Here is an 18559-nt window from a genome sequence, read left to right on the forward strand (position 1 = left end):
AAATCTTTCAGCAAAGATTCTAAACTTTCAGCTGTAGAGGCTACTGTATTATGAGGAACAAAAGCATCAGCACTCTATGTTAATGCATTGTAGGTATAGCTTGTATCGACAGAATACTGACTTCAACTCCATTATAAGGAAATTGCAAACATTGATGATATGTAGATGGTACTGCTTTCATTTCATGAATCCATGGCATGCCTAGTAAGATGTTGTATGAAAGAGGAAGATCAAGGACCTGAAAAATGACATCACTTTCTACAGGTCCTACTTTGATTGGTACTAGCACCAGACCCTTAGAGGTTCTTTCTTCTTCATCATAAGCTTTGACTGTTATTTTCTTTGTTGGATCAATAACATTTTTAGAAAATCCTAGCAGTGTCAGTAGATTGTAAGTACAGATATTCAACCCAGCGCCTCCATCTATCAAAACACGTTTAACTCAGCATTTATGGATCATAGCTTAGATGTGTAATGGCTAGTTATGTGGGTGACTCAGTGAGTTATCATCTTCTTCAGAGAAAGTGAGGTAATGAGGTGAAGTCAAGTGACCCACCATATATTGAAACCAATCTATGTCTAATAGGGACACTAGTGGTGAAAAAAACCTTGTCCAGGATCTCTCTATGAGCAGAAGATATCTTAAGCAATTCCAAAATAGAGATTTGAGCATTGGTTCTTTTCAATTGTTCAACAACACTATAACTAGGAGAGGATGATGAAGCCAGTTGTTTTGATTTGGCCGTGATTGTGTCTGTTTGTCTATTTGGAGGGGTTGGTAGGTTTGATGTTGCTTGATCGAAAGTTGAGAAACTAGCTCCTTAGAGAGTAACCTACTTTTGAGCGCGGGTCACAACATTAGCAGATTGTGCTTGATTTTGTTTATCCTAGATTATGATCACATTGCAATATTCAGGTTGTGAAGATTCAATCATGTTGATCACATTATCATTGTTAGTGTAGGTATAATTGACTCTAGCTCCTCCCCTAGATTTTGAGGAATCTCCTTGTTCATAAGTTGGTAAGGGATCTTTAAAGGCCTTATAATCAACATTGGTCATGTTACTTCCAACAAAGATTTTCCTAGCATCGATGAGATCTTGAATTTCATGTCAGAGTTTCATACAGTTGTTTATGTTATGTCCCTTGTTCTGATGATGGTCACAATATTAGTTTTCTCTCCACCATTTTGGTTTGATTTCTGGGTAATATGGTCTACAATTGTCTGGTAATGTTATCAGATCATTTTCCAATAAAGTTTTACAAGCTGATTCATATGATTCATCTAGAGGAATAAAATCACACTTAAGCTTTGAAAGCCAAGGCTTTTCTTTAAGCCATTCTCTTGCATTCTTCAAAGGATTTTCTGTTGTAGTTTCAGCTGCCTTGAGTGCTTGTGTGCCACTAGCCAAGTTAAATATTGTGGATTTTGTTTTTCCTTTGACAGTGTGTAGGGGAAAAAGTGACACTAAGCAAACATGCCCTAATCTCACTTTCAACCACACATTTGCGGAATACGAAAGAGCCTAGAGGTATCACACAATTGGCTATTTCTTTTTGTGGAAGAGAGAGAGCCATGGGATACCTATTAGGATTTCTATTCCTTTGTTGTAATTGAAAGATGAAACGATGCAAGTTCAATCCCTAACCCCAAAGTGCAAGTATGAACTAATAACAAGATTACAAAATTGAACTTAAACAATGGAAAGCTGTAAACACAAGGACAAGACAAGAATGCAAATGCGTACCTGGAGTTAAAATCTGAGTGAAAATGTTCGGGACGGGGGCACGGGCGCCACTGTCCTGATTCTGCCCCTGAAACTGCTCCGGAAACTGCTATTTTGCACTTTGGAAAAAGCTATCAAAAATGCTGAAAATGCTATCTGTCAGGAGGACCAAGGCGCCCAGTGCCCCTGTCCCAGGGACCAGGGTACCCAGCGCCCCTGTCCTAGTAGGACCAGGGCGCCCCACGCCCCTGTCCTGGTCTTTTTCTCTGAAATTTGGTGTGAAGGTCGGTCTTAGTCTGCTTCTCTCGGATCTGTAACCTGCGGCATCGTCCGAGTCCCGAAACCTGCACTTATATCTGAAAAGGTGTTTGGGCGGCTATATAGGGTTTTGCCTTAGTCAAACCCCCACTTTGGTGATTTCCACCTCCACGAATAGCCAAGTTGTATTGTAAAAGTAATGTGTATGTAGACCTTGTGTGTGTGCATGATCCTAAAATGCAAGAAAGCAAACTAGAGCAACCTAGAAAGTAAACCCTAATTGCTTGTAAATGACAATGTAAATGCTCTAAATCAAGATGCAAAGTGATCTAAAGCATGAATAAGTGATATATTGAAGCTTATGCAAAGACATGAAAACAACATGAAATCATACCCAACCCCAAGGGAGGGGTACAAGCCAATCTTCAGTCGGTAATCTCCTATTGTTCTTCAATGTCTTCCAAGCCCTAAGTGGATGAATGAAATTGATAAATGCTTGATAGAAGGATGTTGAATGTTGTTGAAGTCTTCAAAGATCTGCTCTTTCGTTGCATAGAAGGTCCTTGAAAGCCAAAATTCCGATCCTTTCAAATGAAGAAAGAGAGCTCTTATGTAGGAAACCCTAGGTCGTAATTTCATCTTTTGGCCGACCTAGAGATTGAATATCCCACCAATTTCTTGGGGTTAAGCTTTATTTTATGATTGGATCGTGCTTCTAAAATTTCGGGAAAAATGTCCGGGACCATGTGCACTCCGGGCGCCACGGTCCTGACAACTTTTCACCAAATTTTGAGGGCCGTCGGATATGATGATTTTAGAGAGAATCCCGAAGTTACAGGTGATTTTGAGATGTTTTGACCCCGAAACCAAGCCCCCAAGTTTGAAATAGGACTTAATTAGGTTTTTTGATTGAGTGATGGATTGGAGGAATAAAATGTGAAGGGCACGCTTTAGCGAAAGGGCCCAACTTTATGATGCAAAGGATGATGAAATAGGACCTTAGACCTGATTAATTTGATTAATTAAGTGCTAAAGGGGAAATGCAATGCAAAATGCAAAATGCGCCAAGGCGGGTGCTAAACTAGGTGTGAAATTGTACCACTCTAGCAAGTGCATACAATTTACGACGCTACATTTAGCCCCCACTTTAGCGGTCATATGAACACTACGTGCATATGCAAGCTAAAGTACAGAAAAGTAAACATTATTTGAAAAAGGATATATCCATAAGTCTATTGAACGAAGTCCCCAGCAGTATCTGCAGTACACAGTTAGGAACCACACCCTACAAAACCACATGTTAGATCACAAAATCACCTAATTCTTACCAAGGAAGGTGATGAAAATTCGAGGGTAGCTATATGCCCCCCCTGTTTCGGCTTGCTAATTTTAGTGAGTTGAAATAGGGTATCATGTTTACCACTTCAAATTGTTAAAGGATATTGATGACAAATGCTCACAAGAAGATTTGATATGAGATCAAAAACTAATGGAGAATCATTTGGTAAGAAAGAGGACTAAATCTCAATTCCAACACAAAAAAGAGTGTGAGGATTTGAGAGTTCTATAACACAAGATGAAGGATGTAAATGGAAACAAAATGCAAAGAGAAGAAAAGAAAGGAAAAAGCATGAATACACACATTGGTGATCCATGAGAAGAATAGTGAGAGAGAAAACATGGACTTCTCGCCCCTAGATCCTGTCTAGGTGATCCATGGGAAAAAGGACATGGAAAACTAGCCCCTAGAGTTTGTCTAGGTGATCCATGTAAGGGAGGAGAGTGAGAAAGTCTAGCCTTATGCCACTAGTTCCACTCAACCTCGTGCATGTGTGTGTAAGTGAGATTAGAAGCACCTCATAGGAGTCTATGCCCAAGTATGCTACAACCTGTATATGTATAGTACGAAAGCATGACATCTTGCTCTAAGAGTTTGTGCTCTGGTTCTAAGAATAATCACCTTGCATAAAAGAAAAATGGAGACATCTCGCTCTAAGAGTCTGTGCTCTGGTTCTGAGAATGACCCATTGCTCAAAAAGTGCAATGTTTATGTCATAAGCGAAGTAGAACAAGGATACCTACCTTCATCACAAAAGAAGATACCTCAAAAATGCAACAATGTCATAGATCCAAGCAAGAGAGTTTTGCACTCTTTAAGCAAGGATAAGATAGTTGAAAAGGGATATCTTGTAGTATGTGTAAAGGAGATCCTTAGAGGAGAAGAGATCTTTGTACAAAAGACACCTATCCCCGAGAGGAATTGTCTTAGACAAGTATAACATCTTCTAGAATAAGACAAAGAAGAGAATAAGAATGCAATACTTCCTTCTTTTGCGAGGTGAAAGTGATTCTTAATGAAGGATAACGCTCCTTTTAACCCAATTGGGAGAGTGAATTCATTATGGATGTATTTTACCAAGTGCAAAAGAGGTTGTAGTCAAGGACTTACACCTCTTGTAAGAGAGAATCCTTGAACAAACAACAAATGCATACAAGGAATAACATCAAGTAATAAAGTTCACACCATCCATGAAATGGGAAAAAGTGGATCCTTAGATAAAAATAAGAAAAGATCATGGCCTTCCAAGGATAAGGTCAATGAGAAGGACTTACACAATCTTCTAGGGAGAGATTTGGACATAAGCAAAAGAAGAGATATATGAAATCACTCTTGTCCCTATAGGAACAAGAGATAACATAGAAAATTAGGCTATTATGTTGCTTCAAAAATATGATTGCACTTGAAATTGTACCATCATGAATGACAATGAGCCCCCAGTAAATGAGCTACCAATGTCACATAATGATGAGCAACATAATAGCCATTAATGTTATTTAAAGACATGACAGACTATATGAGGTATTTGAATATGACATGCTAAATGCTCAACTATAAGTGAGATCAAAAACATGTATAAAATGATAAAAATTGAAGAAGAAAAGTCACAAGAAATCTTAGAAGAGGGATGAGTGTAATTTATTAGAGCCTTATCCCTGGGGGAAAGGACTTTATGATGAATAGGAGATAAAGATTCATAAGTGGATTTAGAAATTTGAGGGGAGTCATAAAGAGATTTGTTCATCGCCAAGATTTCCTTATGAGGGGAATGAGAGTTGATAGAAGTAGAAGATGATTTAGTTGAAGTGAGATCATCATCACTACTAAATATAGCATTCACATTGAGAGATGGTCTTTTAGATGCTTTGGTACGTTTGCAGGGATAATAGCCGAGTCCAAAGGCATAATTGTGAAAATTAGTCTCTAGAGGAACTTTTATCCCTTGTTCATGAGCGCCACAACCATTTCCATGATACCCATGCTTAGCAAAAATGCAAAAACCATGACCATAATGATCAGCCATTTCAGGAAGAGAAGGTGGTTTTTCATAAGACAAAGAATCAAACTCTTCATAATTAGAGGTGTGAGGAGAAGAAGTTTGAGAAGCAGCCACAAAATTATTGCTCATAGGTTCAAGTAAGACTGATTGATCTCTAGTTTCTTCCTTCTTTTTAACTTTAAGCTCTCTAGGAGGAACCCTATACTCACCTACAAAGGTGGGATTGAAATCAAGAGATCCCCAATCGTCTTCTGCGAGAACCTTCTCAGAATCAAAAGCCTTTTCATGTGTAGACTCAAGTCAAGAAGGATCTTCTTCAGGAGCTTTAGACTCATCCAAAGAATTTTGACTATCAGAGGATGATGATCCGTCCATAGGTATCTTGCTTAAAGTGTCATCATTAGAAGAGGAAGATTTAGAAGAACTCCCTTTAGAAGTAGATGTTTGCAAACAAGCTTGGAGATTAGTATCACCTATCAAGGTATATGTCTTATTGTTATAAATAAATTTAACTTGTCTATGCAATGTAGAGGGGACAGCTTGCATACTATGAATCCAAGGTCTCCCTAATAACAAGTTGTATGTTAGATTTCCCAACATAACATGGATAGGAGTGGGCAAAGTAACAGGTCCCACTGTGATGGGTAGGGTGATAATACCTAATGAAGACTTAGCCACATTATCAAAGCCTTGAATGGGACGAGAGTCAGGCTCAATAAGGGATGTATCCACATTCATCTTATGCAATAGATTAATGCTACACACATTAAGGCCAGAGCCATTATCTACCAGTGTTCGTCTTATAGCAGTGTCATTTATTATAACCACAATCATCAAGGGATCATATTGATTTTGAATTTCACTAGTAGGCAACTCATCTTGGGTAAACACAATTTGAGCTTTAGGATTCATCACAGAGTTAACCAAAGATGCTATATTACTAGATGTATTTGGTGTAGGAACACTCAAATCTTTCAGGGCATCTTGTAACATTCCATGATGAGCGGAAGAAGTTTGAATCAAATCCCAAAGGGATATCTTAGCAGGGGTAGTTTTAAGTTGTTCTATGAGATCATATTCCTTACTAAGCACTTGTGAAATACGAGGAGCTTGAGGAAGAATAGGTTGGGAAGGAGGAAGTGAAGTTGGGATAACTAGAGGAGGATTAGGTTGCCTATTGTTTCTTGTGTTATAGGTATGAGCAACCGCATGATAACTCTCTCTAGTCAGTTGCTTAGCATACTCATAAGGGCTCTTAGAAGAATAACCTCCTTGCACAATAATAATAGGTTTCTTAGGAGTGCAAAAAGAATCATTAGCATAACCACCTTGAACCACTAAGATAGGCTTATTTAAAGGTTGAGAATTTTGAGAAGGACAAGCACCTTGGACAGTGAAGAGAGGTTTGTTAGGTGTCTCATTCACATGTATCAAATTGATTGAGGATGGTTTAGAGCAATGAACAAAAGTGTTGAAAGAATTATTTATAGTCTTCTCTTACACTAAAATCTTATCACGGATTAAATCAATTTTAGGAGAGAGACAAGGGATAGGCATTGATGTTCTAGTAGGAAGAGTAATACTAGGAAAGGTCATATCATCCTTTATCATCACAGGATCTACATGGGGAATAAACTCTCTAGGAGAAGGATCAACACTACTCTCTAAAGTCTCACTTTTGAGAGGGAGATCTTTGAAAGAAATGTTAACCATCTTGCTTTGAACTAGGGTTTCCTTATGAGTAGAACCAAGTTGAGGAGAGGGAGATGCTTTATTTTTAGAGGGAGAATAATTGAGATTCAAGGAAGGGGAGAAACTATCAAGGGAGTTTCCAATCTTGATTTCATCCCCCTTGGCTAGGGGTAGAGAATAATCTATACCTTCTTCTAATGGTTCATCCCAAATAGTGAAGTGGTTGAAAGGAATGTTTGAAGTATTGTCAATTTGGGGAGAGGAGATAACATTGTTTATTAATTCCTCATCCTTAGGAGGGAGAGCATCAATAGATGTGTTAAACTCATCCTCTTTCCTCAAAATATGTTCAATATGATCTTTAGGGGAGAGAGAATTAAGGCAATTTCTTATTATTTCATCTTCTTTCTCTAAGGGATGCTTATGGGTAAGACAAACTTTAGGAGAAGGGTAAGCATTTATCATTAATTCATCATCTCTAGTGGGAATTTTGTTGGAAAAGGAAATGCCATCACTAGGAAATGTAGGGATAATGTCATCTTCTTGCACAAAAGGATCCTCATGAGGGGAGTGTTTTTTAGGAGGAACATGAACATATTTCTCGAAAGATTCATGCTTAGGAAGGAGATCTTTGAAAGAAGTGTTCATAACCTCTTGTTGCACTAACATGCCCCCATTGGAAGGACCAACTTTAGGAGAAAATAAGTCAATGTCCATCAATACATTTTCACTTAGAGAGGCATCAAGTAGGGAAGGTGAAGTAACATCAAGAAAGGTGTTTATGATATCATTCTCTTCCTCTAGGATAGCTACATAGGAAGGGCACATTTTAGGAGAATTGTCAAGATCACTCTTAAAGTCCTCATCCGTAGAGCATGGGAGAGTCTCAAAGGGATTTTTAGCAACTCTTTTAGGCACTAAAATGTTGTTATAGATGGGGGGAGGTTCTTTAGGAGGAGGAAAAATTGAAACAAGGGAAGCTAACCCACTATCACATCTATGAAATGAATGCATCATGATAACAATCTTCCTCTTTCAAATGATAACACATGCAAAATAGAAGGAACTGTTTAATTTTAACCAATGCAAGCACTTAGAATGTAGATTTATAAAATGAAATTTATGATTCAAATGAGTTCCTAAATCAGATTTGAAATTATTGATCCCAATTAAGCTATCCACAAGTTCAACTTTGAAATGAAAAACTAGGGTTTTAGCAAAAATTTCCTCTAGATTTTTTTGAATCTTGCAAGAAATTAAAACTTGTAAATACAAATTTGAATTTGAAATAGCATAAACACTCAAATTTGAAAACATAAATCAGAATTTTAGAGAAGATTGGAGTTCACGTCAGGTTCACCAAAATGTGTAGGGGAAAAAGTGACACTAAGCAAACATGCCCTAATCTCACTTTCAACTACACATTTGCGGAATACAAAAGAGCCTAGAGGTATCACACAATTGGCTACTTATTTTTGTGGAAGAGAGAGAGCCAAGGGCTACCTATTAGGATTTCTATTCCTTTGTTGTAATTGAAAGATGAAACGATGCAAGTTCAATCCCTAACCCCAAAGTGCAAGTATGAACTAATAACAAGATTACAGAATTGAACTTAAACAATGGAAAGCTGTAAACACAAGGACAAGACAAGAATGCAAATGCGTACCTGGAGTTAAAATCTGAGTGAAAATGTTTGAGATGGGGGCGCGGGTGCCACTATCCTGATTCTGCCCCTGAAACTGCTCCGAAAACTGTTGTTTTGCAATTTGGAAAAAGCTATCAAAAATGTTGAAAATGCTGTCTGTCAGGAGGACCAGGGTGCCCAGCACCCCTGTCCCAGGGACCAGGGCACCCAGCGCCCCTGTCCTGGCAAGACCAGGGTGCCCCACGCCCCTGTCCTGGTCTTTTTCTCTGAAATTTGGTGTGAAGGTCGGTCTCAGTCTGCTTCTCCCGGATCTGCAACCTGCGGCGTCGTCCGAGTCCCAAAACCTGCACTTATATCTGAAAAGGTGTTTGGGCGGCTATATAGGGTTTTGCCTTAGTCAAACCCCCGCTTCGGTGATTTCCACCTCCACGAATAGCCAAGTTCTATTGTAAAAGTAATGTGTATGCAGACCTTGTGTGTGTGCAAGATCCTAAAATGCAAGAAAGCAAACTAGAGCAACCTAGAAAGTAAACCCTAATTGCTTGTAAATGACAATGTAAATGCTCTAAATCAAGATGCAAAGTGATCTAAAGCATGAATAAGTGATATATTGAAGCTTATGCAAAGACATGAAAACAACATGAAATCATACCCAACCCCAAGGGAGGGGTACAAGCCAATCTTCAGTCGGTAATCTCCTATTGTTCTTCAATGTCTTCCAAGCCCTAAGTGGATGAATGAAATTGATAAATGCTTGATAGAAGGATGTTGAATGTTGTTGAAGTCTTCAAAGATCTGCTCTTTCGTTGCATAGAAGGTCCTTGAAAGCCAAAATTCCGATCCTTTCAAATGAAGAAAGAGAGCTCTTATGTAGGAAACCCTAGGTCGTAATTTCGTCTTTTGGCCGACCTAGAGATTGAATATCCTGCCAATTTCTTGGGGTTAAGCTTTATTTTATGATTGGATCATGCTCCTAAAATTTTGGGAAAAATGTCCGGGACCATGTGCACTTCGGGCGCCATGGTCCCGACAACTTTTCACCAAATTTTCAGGGCCATCGGATATGATGATTTTAGAGAGAATCCCGAAGTTACAGGTGATTTCGAGATGTTTTGACCCCGAAACCAAGCCCCCAAGTTTGAAATAGGACTTAATTAGGGTTTTTGATTGAGTGATGGATTGGAGGAATAAAATGCGAAGGGCATGTTTTAGCGAAAGGGCCCAACTTTATGATGCAAAGGATGATGAAAGAGGACCTTAGACCTGATTAATTTGATTAATTAAGTGCTAAAGGGGAAATGCAATGCAAAATGCAAAATGCGCCAAGGCGGGTGCTAAACTAGGTGTGAAATTGTACCACTCTAGCAAGTGCGTACAATTTACAACACTACAGACAGTATCTACCACTCCATACTTAACAACTTCTCTATTGTTATCTTTGTCGTATTTCCAGCATTTTCTCTTTTCTTTAGAACTAGAACCTTGCAATGTTTCTTTCAAAAGTGATATATCTCCCTTTTTTATAAGATCATATTCCATTCTGAGGGCATTATCTACCATTTTGTTGAATGAAGGATGTACTTGCATCTGGACACTGTATTTTAATTCAGGGATTTAGTTGTTGACAAAGATGTCCATCTTCTCAAGATATGGAATAGTCTGTGAATACCTAGAGAACATCTTTCTCCATTGCTGGAGAAAAGTGAGAAAGGGTTCTCCTATCTTTTCTTTAGTATTGCAAAGCTCCATCATAGTGACCGGGTGATGAATGTTATAGGAGTATTGTTGGAGGAATAGTTGGATTAATTCTTGAAAAGTTTTTATTCCCATAGGTAGACTTGAGAACCATTCCATAGCTTGCCCCCCTAAACTTCTCGGGAAAAGGTGCATGAGATATATTTGGTCGTGCATGAAATCCATACATAAAGCACAAAATTCTCTGATATAAACTTGAGGGTCTGTATTCCCATCATATCTATCAAACTTAGGTATTTCTAATTTTGAGGGAAATGGAGGCATGTAAAGGTTTTTGTCAAATGGTAATGGGCATATTGTGTCCAGAGAATATTGTTTTGGTTATTTATCTTTGTTTTTTAGTTCTATGACCTCAGTTCATAACGCTTGCATTTGTTTGTTTAACATTCCTAATGGCTTAATGTAATGTGTGGATTGGACCTCTTGATGTGTTTCTAGGATGTCTTATGTGTTGAATATTGTTTGTTTGGTCTAAGGCCGACATTTTGTAATTATGTAATTGGTTTATTGTCTAGCAACTGACTTGATTGTTTATGGTCGAGGGTTTCTATATATATGATCTAAGATCTCATTGTAGATCATCATCATTGTGGTCAAGGGAATGTGAAATGGATATGCAATGTGCGAATAATGTAATATCATAGGATTTGGTCAATCATTGGATATTGAGTTGGGTTTATGTAAGAGGATTTAGTCCTTTGGTATTGAGCTTAATTGGAACTATACTCAGGCATAGGAGATTCTATCTTTGTAGTTTATTCCTTCTTCTAGATTGTAGTCTGGATTTCCTTGTAGTGAGTTAGACTCCTTTTGTTATGATCACTGCGCTCTAGGTTGTTGGCCTTCATGCAAGTGCAGGCCCCTCAATTGTAATTCACATACTTACTGTAGAAGTATTATCTAACTATGGTTAGGTTTCCCACCATTGTTTTTCCCTTTACCAGGTTTTCCACATATAAATCTTGGTGTCATGTGGATTGTATTTATTCTTTGATTATTGTTTATGCTTAATTGGTTTAACTATTATTCTGGTACAAATGTATTGGGTTCCAGTATTAAAGTTTTAATTGCTAAATGTTTTGGTAATCTATGACAACTGATTCACCCCCTGCCCCTCTCAATTGTCTTGTGGTTATTTGAATTGTCTAACAATTTGAATCCCTTATTTTATATTTTTTTATTATATTTTCTCAAAAGAATTTACCATGATATCAGAGCATCATTGCAATTTTGTGTTATGAGTTGGTTTGTGTGAGAAGGTTCTATTGTACGTGAATGATCCATACCTTAAATTTGAACTAATGTAAATCCAATTCTTTAGCATGGTATAATGCTCTATAATTGTAGCTCTATTTTTCACTATTATTGTTTGAAAATGGATTCTCCAGCTAATAAATTTATGGGGACCACACAAATTCCAAACACTTAAAATTTTAAGCCATTGTAGTGGGAAGAGTATTGCTGAAATTTGGTATCACAATGTGAGATATTAGTTTTTCTAATTTTTTTTTCAGTTGGTATGTGCAAGATCATGGCGAACCAAATAGGCCCTTAAGTGGCAATGAAAAAAAAAAAACCATAGTTAGGCAGCTTGACAGGAAAATTTGAATACGCTACCAAAATTATTTCAAAATTATGTAAGAATAGAATCTGTGGCAAATTGAATGTAATTTCTAAGCTACTCATTTTCTGAAAAAATAAATAAATAAATATAAATTTTTTTAAAAAAATCTATTTGACAACAAATTGAAACTTGAATGCAATAGTACTAGAATTTTAAGAAAAAGATATGAAGCAGGTGTCTGTTTGACCACCCTAACCACAATCAAATCACAATATTTTTTTAAATATTTTAGATATAAGTATAAGATTCATGTTCGGATGTGACATATTTTTTTTGTATTTTTTTTTTTAAATAAATAATTAACTATTATTTTTTTACTACAACTTTTTTAAAATATAAAAAACTTGTATGTCTGACCACCATAACTTGGTCAAAACTTTATGAAATTATTATTTTTTTAAAATCCTATAGTATTAAAAGCATATAATGTGACACCGTTTGAAAGTTATGCATATTTTTCAATCAGCTTATTAATCAAGACTTTATTTAGGATATCCCCACTTTTGGGCCCCTCATGATCCTACACATACTCTTCACAAATTATATTTGGCATTTTTAATATTGTTATCAAAGTGAGAGCATGTTGATTGACATTCAAAATTAAAGATCCTAGGCTTGCATTGTACTAATGTCAATTTCTAGTTTTGAAAAAATCAAGTATAGGCCAGCGAGCACAAGTTGGCATGAATGAATTCTAAATTTGAGTTTTCTAGTTGAAGGCATAGTTTTATTGTAGGAATGCATTTTTTGTTGAACCCAACACCCTATTACAATGTGAATTCCATAAATGTTCTTAAAGTTCTTGTTTGTGTTGATCAGGGCATTGAAAAGTGTAGTGTTACATCTAGTAAGGAAGAACTAACAAGATTGCTATTGGAGGTTGGAGGAAATCGATGGAGGACGATATCTATCATATCGAGTAATATTCTCACCTAGAGATGATATACAACATGAGAAGAAACATTATTCTTATCTTATTGTTTGGGTCCCTTGAGGAAGGAAGGGGCGACACAACAATTGTTATGGTTTGTATATTACTGAATTTGTCTTAGTTCATAATTTTGCATACATGTTATTATAGATGATAGAGTTTGTTTTAATTCACAAGAGGAGTTGTATGCTTTTAGATAGTGGAATATATCTCAATTCAAACGTATTATTGGAAAATCATGATAATTGCCTCAACATTAGAAGTTTGGGATGTTCTGAAGAGGTTTGGTGGCTAGCTGAGACATTTGCATTGGCATGAGTAGTTTGGGGTTTCTATGTAGATATGAAAACGATGCTTCTATAGATTTCTAGTTAGATTATTGAAATCAATCTACATTGTTTTTATTTCTTTTATGTAAATTTTAACTGAGGATGTTGACAAAATTAAGGTTTATATTTTATAATAAAGTCACCTCACTGACTTAATGTTAGATTTAATTAATAATTAACTTGGAGCTATTTCTATTTAGGTGTTTAAAGTAGTTGATGGGAAAACATTGACTATATAAGCTGCTAAAATGTAATGTTGAAAACCCAAAGAATTTAACCAATATATTGTTTTATATAATTTTATTTAGAGCGATAATTTGATACTTTTCCATTGTCCAACATAAATTAGTAGGAATGATATAATGCCTACCTCGAAAGTCTGTAGGTTGTGCCATGTGAGGATTGAAGAATAGGATCTATCACATAAAACTTTCACATTTAACATATCTCAGCAAGATTATTTGCGTATATAATAAAACTTTCATCATGTTAACTTGTTGAGTTCTCCAAAAAAGGTAAAGACTCTTACAAATTTTTCCCCAAAGTCCTCTTAACCATTAATGGTTAATTCAACCTTCCGTGAGGGTTAGAGACTTCCTCTCTAACTTAAGTCCCATCTAACTCAGGCATCTCATCAAGCACTCATGGCTTTGACTCTAGTTATCCCATTTAACCCTTGCACAAGAGTTTACCCCTTGGGTAAAAGCTTTATCAAATGGATGACCCTAAAGTAACCGTAACCCAACCTCTTAAGGTCACCTCTATGTCTTCTCAAGCATTTAATGCCTCTTGCATTTCCTCTCAAGTCACCTCTTGTTGACAATTGTAAACATGGATTGAGTAACTCTCAGTCCTAGCCATTGTTAAGATTATTGCATCTTAACATTCTATTGCCCTATTTCTTCTATAAAAAGAGCTCCTTTTATTCATTATCCATATCCAAATTATATGCATCTACATTATAGTCTAATTATATCAAGCATTTTAGCCTCTCTTTGTTAGAATAGCATTTTAGCATTTAGAAGCATTTCATATCATAGTATATCCATGTTACTATATCTTGCTAGGATAGTTTGTTAATATCTTTATCATATCATTATCTTTATTCTAACTTAGTATCATAGTTTGAACATATGATATAGATCGTAGATTGCATTCATGCATGTAGATCACCATATCACTTGTTCTTGGAGTTGTCATTTCTAAAGTCATTTGCTCAATGAGCTGAGAGAAAAATATTGGCTTTAGGGATCCTATGAGATAGACAAAAATGAGACATACCTTTAGAAGTTAAACTAGCTTAATTTCGTTAATATTTGTACTCAAAAGTATTATTGGTATGTTGGTCCTTTGATTTCAATATTGATATTCTAATCACTATAGATTCTAGCACACATTTTTGGTGCCCACCGTGGGGCACGTCCCCAAATTTACTATGATCATTTTTATTGCAATTTGAACATAAAGATCATGTCAAAATATCAGCATAGCACATCAAAGAGTTATTTTAGTGCATCCATAGCTTATGTTAGCACTTCCATGACACATTTTAGCATATTGAAACCATCTTTTAGTGCATTTGATTTGATTTTAGTGCTTAGCCCTCTTTGATATTTCATCATGTAGGAGCACTAGATTAGTGCATACAGGCCTCAAAGTAGCACATCTCTCTAATATTCTAGCATGTAGACTTCATTTCTTAGTGCACCCATTCCCCAGTTTAGTGCATAGAGCTGACAAAGGAAAAGAATTGTAACTGAGTTAGGAATTAGGCTTGTGAAGCCCACCATCAGAATTGAACTTTGGCAAACTGATTTGGTTGTGAATTCTGATAGTTGTCTAAAGGAGAAGTTAGAATAGTTTTATTTGCTTACTTTTAAAGTTGGTAGAAATAACTCACCTTTCTTTCAACAGTTTAAAAAAAGCCTCACATTTGATTTAGAATCTTAAAAAGAACCTCACATTGCTATCTTAAGAGCTTTCAAAGTTTGCAATTATTATTGATTCATTTGTTGAATTTATTTGGGTTGACCAGGATCTTATTTGTTTAGAGTTTTTTCTATCTTCACACAATTCTATCTTGGGATAAAAAAAACCACATGTCTTTTGGAGCAATGTCTCCAAGGTATCTTTTAGAAAACAATTGTGATATTGGATAAAAAGAAAGTGTGTATTTCATGTTTTGAAGGTGTTAGGTATATGCTCTCACCTAGTTGGGTGATAAAAAAGACAAACACACAATTTTCAAGATTTCTTTCAATTTAGCAAATAAGATACATCATTTAGCAGGTCTTTCCTCCTAAGAAGCCCATAAGGTGGGTGAGAGGGGAATGACCTAAGTGGGGAGCAACTTTATCGCCAAGTATTCCAACCCACTATAATCAAATGTGGAGGGTGATGAAAATCCTCTCCAACATTTTTTCTCAGTGATTAGTCTTCCCACAATATCTTTAAGATATGTAAAGACTTTGTTCTAAAGGTTGGGAAGCCTCCTGAGGGAGTTTATCACTGAAGACCGAATGAAAGTTGATTATGAACTCTAGAACTAGAACCCTCACCATGTTAGTTTTATAAAATATATCTCCTATCATAATGCAAGGGTGGGGAAGAATCCGCTCCCAAGACACTCACAATATATCTCCTAGGATAATGATTCAATCAAGGAGCAATCCTTTTTGAGTTAATTTTCAAACAAATGCAAAAAAATGGGCACCCTCTAGGGGGTGACAAGGTTGTTTGAGCTGACAGGTATGGGCTATTGATATTTTAAATGACCCTTGAGAATAGAGAGGTCTATCTCATGCGTATTTCTTGAGCAAACCTATGAAAACAAACAAGGATTTGAAAAGATCCTATTGAACATATGTTATCTATTTAGCTTAGACAAAGTGTCTTCTTCTTGCTATTGTGTTTTCAAATCATTTTTCAAAGGATCATCCATAAAAAAAACAAAATCTCACAAACACAAGTTAAAATATCAAAAAATTCAATCACATAATAGTTTAGCACTAGTGAACACCACATTAACACATCTGAGGCAAACATTAGCGAACCTGAGGAAAACATTAGCACATCTAAATAAAACATTAGCGCATCACTAAAACAAAATTTTCAACCACTTGGATCAAATTTAACACCATTTTAGCACTTTGGAGGATTAGTATAGCACATCAAACTTAGATTTTAGCACATTCATTGTCTATTTTAGTGCATCAAGCTATGATCACTGAAGACAAAGAGCAAAATATAAATTTTCTTAGAAAAATTGAAACTACTTTCAGACACCCTTTTTAGAGTAAAGTTTGTCTTTTATCAAACAACAGATTAAAATCTAGTCATTGCAAGTGTCAATTTCCAACTAAACTTAGATCAATCAAAAGGGAGTGCAATTTATCCATTTGATTTGTAGCTGAGTTTCATTATTAGGATATATCATTCCTTTATCAAAAAATAAGGTTGCAAATCATATTACCCTGTCATATCAATAGGAAGGATCTTTCCTATTCAACTTAGGTATCTCACATTAAATTAGCACTCAATCAAAGATCAAAAGTTTAAAACAATTTCAAACACTTGTATTACCATTGATCATCAAATCGTGTAAAAGGAAACTCAGTCAAAGGAAATGTGTCCTAGCATAAATCAAGATCACGATATCACAACTTTCCAATCTGATCCCATCTACGATCAAGATCCCACCTGTCAAGAATCTTATGATGATCCCAAAATATTTTGGCATTCCATCCATGACGATCCCCTTTCATCTCAAGAGCAGAGTCCCATTCAACATCCATCTCATAAGAAAGAGCATGATATCCCTTCCATGTCCATTTTAGGTCCTTTCATTCCCAAGTTAAAGCCTTTCTTCCTTCTATCCATCTTAGGACCTTACATCCACCCATCCAAAATACCTCCATATCATTCCTACCCATCCATGAATCCCATTCCTTTTGGAATAAATTTGGATGTCGAGAATAAAATCCATAAGTTTAAATTGTTATAATGCTTCTAATACCGGGTGTAAACTAAGAGGGGGGATGGAGGTTGAATCAGTTTACTCACAATTATACCAATTAAATTTCATTCAAACCTTATACCAGAGTAACATACAATGAAAGATATAACATGAAAGCACAACACACATAACACCAGTATTTTGACTTGGAAAACCTAGAAAGGGAAAAACCATGGTGGGAAACCCTACCCACAATCAGATGAATACTCTGCAATAGTATTGTGAATATTTACAATGGAGTCTACACTTGCAGAAATGTCAATAGCCTAGAGAACAATACTCATCATAAAGGGAAGTCTCACTGACTTACATAAACATAGAGCTATAATCCAGAAAGAAATGAACTATGAATGTAGCATCTACTAATGCTTGATATAGTTTCGGTTAAGAATTGATGTCTTCTCTACAATACAAAACTTTCACCAAAATTATATGACTCTATTCACACTTAATCCTTCCTTTGATAATGCAAACTTAACCACACATAACCATTCTTACATGAATTGCATGAACAAGTCACCTATAAATACAGATCATCAACCATATTGACAAGGTCGGCTAAACCCTAAACCCATAATTATAGAGCTTAAATCACATGATATCACTAGACCAATATTATGATTTACATTACATAGCATGGACATAGATCAAGTAACCAAACAATTATATCTATGGGTATTTCTGCTAAGACCAAAATCCAACACACTTCTCCAAGCTAGTAGAAACCCTTAGTGAAATAACAAAATGTCTAATTGGATCCAAATAGGATCACCATAGTAGCATGACATCCAATGCAAGGTTACCAAATGATTGGGGCATGAACAAGAAACAACTTTAGCATGATAAAAGCCGATTCCATAATTCGGACCCAAAATCTATTAAGTAAATCACCAAATACTGCATACTGGTAAAGCTAACGAGCAACACTAGGCAAGCCAGTAAAGCCAAAAGATAGTCCATAATGACAAAAGGTATCGGATACTAGTAGATACCAAAATTGATAACCAAATCATGAACCACCAGAATATAGAAAGGATTTAACCATCAGAATAAGCATCCAAAACTGATTCCAGTAATTGGATCATGCAAGATCAGAACCATAATGGAAACCAATATGATCACCAAGACTAAATGGGATAGTCTAATAAAGATACAATGTTGATATAAATGACAACACCTAACAAAATCTAGCATATTTCCAACAATATCCCCCTTTGTCATTGATTGCAACACTAAATATGAAAA

This window comes from Cryptomeria japonica, chromosome 11 (genome assembly GCF_030272615.1).
Source record: "Cryptomeria japonica chromosome 11, Sugi_1.0, whole genome shotgun sequence".
In the NCBI taxonomy this organism is placed as follows: Eukaryota; Viridiplantae; Streptophyta; class Pinopsida; order Cupressales; family Cupressaceae; genus Cryptomeria; species Cryptomeria japonica.